Below are 7,657 nucleotides of genomic sequence, written 5' to 3' on the forward strand. Positions count from 1 at the left end.
ATTTAACATGAGATGCTGTCTAAACTTTACAGGAATGTGGTTCGGAATATAGCTCTATGGACCTGAGCCAGCTGTAGTATCCATCGTGGATGAGGAATGGGCCGGAGTCTCAGGCAGCCTCACGGTCTGATGAGGGTGGGAGCTCTGAGGATCTGAACACAAAGGTAGAAGCCACAGGAGAAGTAGACAGAGGATGAAGGCGCAGGTACCTTTGGATCTGATCTCAAATCGAAAGCCACCAGACACGGCAATGAAACTTCCACCAGACCAGAGCAGCGTCCGGTGGGGTGGAAGAAAAATAAAAAGTAGGCAAGTGTGGAATCCCTTGTAGCTTGTGTAGGTTCACTACTTGTTTGCTAAGAGTAGCCAGACCCTGTAGTCCTCTGCAATCAATCAGTTGCTACATTGAAAGTCTGGGCCAGCTAGCTTTTCCTTCTGTGCAAGAAAGAAATAAGACTCTGCGATGGTTGTGGGATGATGGATCCCAACAGAATATGTCGTGTTTTTTGGGTTTCTAATCAATATTTAATTGACTATTTTGGTTATTGGTCTTGGTGCCTCAGCAGATGGCCTTGGTGCCCCAGCAGATGGAATCCCCAGCAGATGGCCTTGGTGCCCCTGCAGATGGGGTAACTTGTGTAGGCTAAATGTCCTTGGTGCCCCTGCAGATGGCCTTGGTTCCCCTGCAGATTGGGTAACTTGTTTATGCGACAATGGCGTTGGTGCCCCTGCAGATTGGGTAACAGGTCAGATGGCCTTGGTGCCCATGCAGAACTTGGTGCCCCTGCAGATGGCCAGTGCCCCTGCAGATGGGGTAACTTGTTTAGGTCAGATGGACTTGGTGCCCCTGCAGATGGCCTTGGTGCCCCTGCAGATGGCCTTGGTGCCCCTGCAGATGGCCTTGGTGCCCCTGCAGATTGAGTAACTTGTGTAGGTCAGATGGCCTTGGTGCCCCTGCAGATGGCCTTGGTGCCCCTGCAGATTGGGTAACTTGTGTAGGTCAGATGGTGGTGCCCCTGCAGATGGCCTTGGTGCCCCTGCAGATGTGCCCCTGCAGATGGCCTTGGTGCCCCTGCAGATGGCCTTGGTGCCCCAGCAGTTGGCCTTGGTGCCCCTGCAGATGGGGTAACTTGTGTAGGTCAGATGGCCTTGCCTGTAAAATCACCAAATTCCAGGCCTGGTTACGGCCCTCCGTCCATCAACGTAATAAAATATCGGAATGTACAGTTGATGATCCCCGCTTTACTGTATCAGTGTAGACAGAACAGAACATCTCCCAAACACTGTGGGACATACCGACTAAACTAATGCAAGTCACTAATACAATTTATTCGGTAAATGACATCCACACAATGATTGAAGAAGTTATACTCTACTGTGGGTTCTATTCATGAATTGAATAGACAGATATCCATTTTGAAATCAATCTGCCCCTTTTTTAGGCATCTAACATTTGACCTGCTTTATCGCTGTCGTAGTGTCACTTCCTGTCACCCTCTCATGGAGTTATGACCCATGGAATGGTGATGGCCATAGAAATGTTTGGAAAATCAATGGTTAAGTGGGCTGCACCGGCTCTCTGCTTCGTCACAGGTCAGTGGCACTTAACCGGGTCATCTTAGTAGGCTACTGTGAACCTTCATATGCTGAGAAATTCATTTTTTACTTGACTAAATTGGAAGGGGTAATGTTAAATAACGTAAAAATCAAATAAGCAGGCTGAAGCTGAAAGGCTACTAGCGCTCAGGGGATATATAACTCTCCACTCTCTCTCTCCCCCTCTCTCTCTCTCTCTCCCCCTCTCGCTCTCTCCTTTTCTTTTGTAAAGCCTAAAGAGCATATCCAGCATGTCAGAAATCTGGATAATGCGACCCATTACCTGGATTACCTAAGTAATCCTGTTTGGTTTGAATCACAGCAAGTGGTTTTGGCCCACTCATACCCTAGGAGGCTGTCCTAATATGGACACCTTACCCCTGCCACAGAACTGAGGGCCTTTAGGCCACTTCTGACACCTTAAAAACAAAAGGATTTAAAAGAGCATTATTTCAATTGTAATTGACAACTATAATACAATAAATACACCTAAATATCCTACATAGATTTGTTTCTAGAGCCCTACTATGAGCCCACAGATTACAATCACCAACACATTGTCACTTTGTTGTCGAAGTTGCTCAAAATGTGACTCAACAATAATGAGGGTTGACCACATGTAAACTGCTGCTGCCCATGGAGACGGTGTATGAAACCTGCAGTCATGTTTCCAATGCCAGAATCAATGACCCTCCCATTCATCATGAGCTTGTCTGAATGGGGACACAAAAAGCCCTATCTATCATTGAAGTTGGGTAACTTTTTTTTTTTTTAAATACCCACCATCAATACAACTTCATCTAAACATCTAAAGCGTACAGTAAGGCCTCAGGAAGAACAGAAAAGATGAATGGCTCTCGAAGCAATTTACAGAGGATTTGTAATTCATGGTTCACCCTCGACCGAAATAATGTATATGTAAGCAGTACAACTTCATTTTTCGGAGAGCAAGTTAGCGTTTTTCTTCAACGCCTGATAAAAAAAAGTGACAGGGAAGACCAGAAAGAGTAAAAGAGGGTCCTTATCGTTTTCTCTTTTCCTCCTCGATCGTCGCTTGCTCTCGTAATCTGAGGATCCACTTGCCTTAATGTTGACAAAGGAATCGTCTGAAGTTATCGTGGTAGGCAGCACCAGGTGTTTCAGAGGCACATCCCTAATAGCAGCACAGCCGCCTCCCAGACCGAGCCCTCCCTACAAGAACTGATAAAGTGGAATGTGATGGGATCATCAGTATGCAAAGCGCTCGGTGGTGCCTCGCACACCGCCTGGGATTAACAGTGACAAAAAAAGGCCTTTTGCTGTAAGGAGATTGTTATCATTTGATGCATACATCTCTCTCTTTCCCTCTAAATTCCCCTCTGAGCTTCTGGGATGGGTCCAAGTCCTGGAAAAAGAATGAAAAAGTATTTTACACAGCATTAGAAAGATTTTGTATTGATACATGAATAATAATAGTAATAATTAATTGGCAAAATATATATATATATATATATATAAAACAATATGTAGATTGTCTCGACACATCAAAGCTATTGCTTTAGTGTTTTATTGAAATGTGAAATACAGAATATAGAAACATGATTTACAAAGGCAGAGGTAACTAATAATACTAGCACCTTGAAACAAGACAGGCATGTCAACCTCTTGAGATAATAAGAAATTGTAAAATCAAAATGGCCTTTCAGTCAACTATTAGTAAAAGATTAGACTGTCTGATTGAAATTCATTTGTAAACCAGAACCACTCAAAAAGCACAGTAGTGTGTCCTAAAAACTGCAGTTATAACCAACCTTACTGCATTACACTTTTTAACTTGACTGAGATTGTCTCCATGGTGATGGAGGATGCAGTATATTGATCAGTCTATCAATGCAGTTTCCTAGCCACTAATAGTCTGGTGTCTCTTTCAAAGTGCTGATCGGAGAAAGAAAGTGTTCAGGTTGGAGCTGCAAGAGCCCTCTCCATTAGAGAGTTCTACATGTAACCCAAAAGGGTTCTGCAGTATCCGGAACCAAAAAGGGTTCTACCTGGAATCAAAAAGGGTTCTCCTATGGGGACAACCAATGTACCCCGATAGTCCAATCAAATCACAGAGCCTCAACATAAGACTGAAGAAATCGTCAAATTTTGCATTAATATCAGTAAATGAGATGGGCTAGCATGTTTAAGTTCAAGGTTCACACTGTTGTGATGTCCTTCAAACTTCATGCTTCCTTCAAACCTTTCATTTATCCGTACATATTTAAGAGCTTTTTTTCTATTTTTGATGACTTTGCAAAGAGATTCTTTCAAAAAGTGTTTCCTCATCTCCAAAATGGCACATCCATCTAAATGTAAATGCTCAAATCACCATACTGTTCTCACCACACCCCTTCCCCTCTCGTCCTCGTTCTCTCTCTCTCTATCCATTCGTCTGAGAAACTTTAATTTCTCTCAATGTTTATCAGCTGTGTAAACTGGTGCAGACGGATATGTGAAATAATAGCTAGAAAAGTTGTAAAAGCTTTTGATTTTAAGTCCCAAAATCTGTTTCTTATACAATCTGGTTCCTTCATAAGTTTTCATATCCCAGTTAGCTATTTAGTATGCCTACATTTGCTGGTTGGCTGGTTGGAAAGGTTAGGGACACTTGAGATTCCAGGAAGTTCTTTTTTATCTGGTTCTCAGGAATCAGTGGGAAGGACCCCTGGGTATGGTACAGTCACGATCACCCACTGACCAAAGAACTCTCACAGCTACTGTCCTCACAGCTACTGTCCTCACAGCTACTGTCCTCACAGCTACTGTCCTCACAGCTACTGTCCTCACAGCTACTGTCCTCACAGCTACTGTCCTCACAGCTACTGTCCTCACAGCTACTGTCCTCACAGCTACTGTCCTCACAGCTACTGTCCTCACAGCTACTGTCCTGACAGCTACTGTCCTCACAGCTACTGTCCTGACAGCTACTGTCCTGACAGCTACTGTCCTCACAGCTACTGTCCTGACAGCTACTGTCCTCACAGCTGAATGTCATTGGAAACTGCCACAGGACCATTTCCCATTTGAAAACAGCATGATTCAATGAGAAGTAATGGCTGGTAAAGGATAGTACACCATTGCGTCTCCAAATTGTCCAAATGCTTGTAGCATTTCAGATGGATTGAAGGAGTTCCCCTCTAATGGTACGGTGTAGGGTAAAGTTGCCCCTAGATGCTGATCTTGGGTCAGTTTTGCATTTCCTCAACTAATGGCTAGGGTTAGAATTGGGGGAGGGGAAAGGCTTTACGGCAATAGCACACCATGGGATTATCTGAGGACAGCGCCCCGCAAATAAAAGCATGCAAAACATATTTCAACCAGGCAGGTGCGCCACGAAAGTCAGAAATAGCGATGTAATAAATGCCTTTCCTTTGTTGTTCTTCTTTTAGCTCTCCAAAAGGTCCCAGATACATAAAAAATTGTCCTTTTCTTCGATAAATTTCTTCTTTATATCCCCAAAAACTCAGTTTAGCTGGCGCGCTTCAGTCAATAATCCACCAGTTTCCCTCCTTCAAAATGCATACAAAATGAATCCCAAACGTTACCAATAAACTTCTCCAAAGAAGTCAAACAACGTTTATAATCAAACCTCCGGTACCATAATACGTAAATAAACGATAAAATTTCAAGATGGAGAATCATTATTGTCTTTACCGGAGATAAACAAAAAAGAACGCGCTCTCATCCACGCGCATAAAAAAACACTACAGCCAAAATCGGAGCCACTTAGAAAAACTACAAATTCTAGCTAATTTTTTCCAAAACCAAGCCTGAAACTCATTCTAAAGACTATTGACATCTAATGGAAGCCCTAGGAAATGCAATCTATCCTAGCTTCTGGGCCTGAGTAACAGGCAGTTTACTTTGGGCACGCTTTTCATCCGGACGTCAAAATACTGCCCCCTAGTCCAAAGAGGTTAATAACCTGTTTGGGTTGGGCGCGCCGCTAGCGGAACAGCTCGACAACATCCGGAGAATTTGGAAAGTGCAAAATTCAAATTACAGTATTATAAATATTTAACTTTCATAAAATCACAAGTGTAATACATAAAAATAAAGTTGAACTTCTTGTTAATCCAGCCAACGTGTCAGAATTCAGAAAGGCTTTACAGCAAAAGAAAACCATGTGATTATCTGAGGACAGCGCCCAGCGCACAAAACCATACAAACATTTTCCAGCCAAGTAGAGGAGTCACAAAAGTCAGAAATAGCGATGAAATTAATCACTTACCTTCGATGATCTTCATATGGTTGCACTCACAAGACTCCATGTTACACAATAAATGTTTGTTTTGTTCGATAAAATCGCTCTTTATATCCAAAAATGTCCATTTTGTTAGTGCGTTTTGTTCAGTAATCCATTGGCTCAAAGGCGGTCACAACAGGCAGACGAAAAATCCAAATAGTACCAGTAAAGTTCGTAGGAACATGTCAAATGACTTTTATAATCAATCCTCAGGTTGATTTTTGTCTAAATAATCAGTTTCAACCGGACAATAGCATTGTCAATATAAAGGAAAAACAAAGAAAGGTGCGCTCTAGATGGAATGTAACACAGTTCTGATATAATGTATAAGTTCAGATGGAGTGTAACACAGACCTGATTTAATGTAACAGTTCTGATGGAAAGTAACACAGTCCTGATTTAATGTAACACAGTCCTGATTTAATGTAGCAGTTCTGATGGAAAGTAAGACAGTTCTGATTTAAAATGAACAGTCCTTATGTATTGTAAAACTGGTCTAATGGGATGTAACACAGTTATCTTTGAATGTAACACATTTCTGGAATGTAACCTAGATCACAGTCCTGGTGGAATGTAACCTAGATCTGGTGGAATGTAACCTAGATCTGGTGGAATGTAACAGTTCTGATGGAATGTAACCTAGATAGGTGGAATGTAACAGTCCTGGTGGAATGTAACCTAGATCTGGTGGAATGTAACCTAGATCTGGTGGAATGTAACACAGTTCTGATTTCATGTGACTGTTCTGATGGAATGTAACAGTCCTGGTGGAATGTAACCTAGATCTGATGGAATGTAACAGTCCTGGTGGAATGTAACCTAGATCTGATGGAATGTAACAGTCCTGGTGGAATGTAACCTAGATCTGATGGAATGTAACACAGTCCTGGTGGAATGTAACCTAGATCTGACGGAATGTATCGCAGTCCGGGTTTAATGTAACGTAGTTCTAATGGAGTGTAACATAGTCCTGTTTGAATGTAACTCAGTCCTGCTGGAACGTAACACAGTCCTCTCTCTTCTTTCTCCAGTGTTTTTCTTGTTGTCCTTTGAATACTAACAGGCCTAAGTGCATCCCAAATAGCACCCTGTTCCCTATGCAGGGCACTATGGTTGACCAGAGCTGTATGGGTCCAGGTCTAAAGTGGATAGGCAGTAGGGTGCCATTTGGGGCGCAGAGCTATACTGTCTAGCAAAATGCCCCAGGTTCAATTTCCCACCAAAATGAATGTATTATCTCAAACAAGTGCCCCCAAATGTAACATGCCAAGAACTTCATTTGTTTCACAAAACAAATAGAGTTTCAGACTATAAACGTTTAGTCTTTTTCTGCTCTCTGACTCTGATTACTCTGTCAGTGCACAGCTTCTGCGTTGAACCCAGAGAAAATGCTGCAGTCGGCTAAAACAAGATCATTGTCAACACTGACACAAAGCAGGTGGTTTCCATTACCTTGTTTCTGTCTTTGTTAGTGTCCCTCCATTTCACATTAAGCTGTAAAGTGAGATCCAGAGAGGGAAACCAGGAAATGACATTGCTTGGTACACCGCATGTATCTGCAGTGTTAGCATTGTAAAGGGGAGGGGCTTTCCATGAGTACGGTGTCCATATCAGGACAACCTCAATCTCAGCAGGACTTGTCTCGGTGTCAGCAGGACTGAGGCTGTCCCAATACGGACATCGTACAGGAGGCCATTGGATTAGTTTGTTGTTCTGACTCTGGTCAGGTAAGTCACCTCAGCGTGCTATATTTAACAGACAGATGAGTAGGGACCCCTCAGACAAAGCCTCATC

General features: G+C 42.7%; 1 long non-coding RNA gene across 1 annotated transcript; it reads right to left on the reverse strand.

The window, feature by feature from the left end:
* Positions 1–2,464: 2,464 nt before the first annotated feature.
* LOC118372078 (uncharacterized) lies at positions 2,465–7,388 on the reverse strand. Its single transcript, XR_004823147.1, has 3 exons — positions 7,316–7,388; positions 2,927–2,980; positions 2,465–2,796 (listed from the first exon to the last, which is right to left on the reverse strand). It is a non-coding gene; the product is annotated as an uncharacterized LOC118372078 (long non-coding RNA).
* Positions 7,389–7,657: the final 269 nt, after the last annotated feature.

This window comes from Oncorhynchus keta, chromosome 14, assembly GCF_023373465.1.
Source record: "Oncorhynchus keta strain PuntledgeMale-10-30-2019 chromosome 14, Oket_V2, whole genome shotgun sequence".
In the NCBI taxonomy this organism is placed as follows: Eukaryota; Metazoa; Chordata; class Actinopteri; order Salmoniformes; family Salmonidae; genus Oncorhynchus; species Oncorhynchus keta.